The sequence below is a fragment of the Penaeus monodon genome, chromosome 32 (assembly GCF_015228065.2).
Source record: "Penaeus monodon isolate SGIC_2016 chromosome 32, NSTDA_Pmon_1, whole genome shotgun sequence".
In the NCBI taxonomy this organism is placed as follows: Eukaryota; Metazoa; Arthropoda; class Malacostraca; order Decapoda; family Penaeidae; genus Penaeus; species Penaeus monodon.
Window position 1 is genome coordinate 20,153,155 of NC_051417.1, and position 618 is coordinate 20,153,772.

The 618-nt window shown below is 37.4% G+C and overlaps 1 protein-coding gene across 1 annotated transcript in view; it reads right to left on the reverse strand.

Annotated features, from left to right (window-relative positions):
- Window positions 1-618, reverse strand: part of LOC119593293 — a 10,558-nt gene that overhangs the window by 376 nt on the left and 9,564 nt on the right. The window lies entirely within an intron of this gene.

The following is a 618-nucleotide window of genomic DNA, read 5'->3' on the forward strand; positions in this document are numbered from 1 at the left end:
TATAACGTGGAAAAAAACGGTCGAGTGCTGAATGGATAGTTTTTTTTTCTTCTGAGAAGTAGGCCCTCGACACAGAGTGAAGTACATCGGAAATATAGGTAGCGTAAGCCTAAGATAGACAGAAGTTATCACGGTAACAAGATTTGAGAAGGTGGAAAAGACCTCCTTCAAAAAAGGCATTTTTTTTTAAGCAAATTGAATTATATTTGAAAAGTGAGTTATTACACAATGTGGACGTATAAAAAAAAACTTTATTGAGCCCGATAATAGGAACGACATAGGGTTATCAGAACGAAAGCTGGAAGAAACAAGAAATATATACGAAAATACAAGGAAGAAAAATAATAGTCGGCACAGAATGAATATTCTTAATCAAACTTCGTGACAAACCAACATTCCGCTGAGGTCAGAATCCCAATATGTCTTCAAAAAGCACAATATTTTGATTTATACTAATTGTCATGCCGTGTTCGGGGGAAGAAAGGGTTACGGTATCTATTCCTGGCATGATAATGGAAAATGAGCGCTGCCTCCTGGCGACGCTGAGAAGGGAACAGAACAAGTCAATGAATGTAGATTATGAGTATCGGCATTACTCATAGGAAGACAAGAATACGC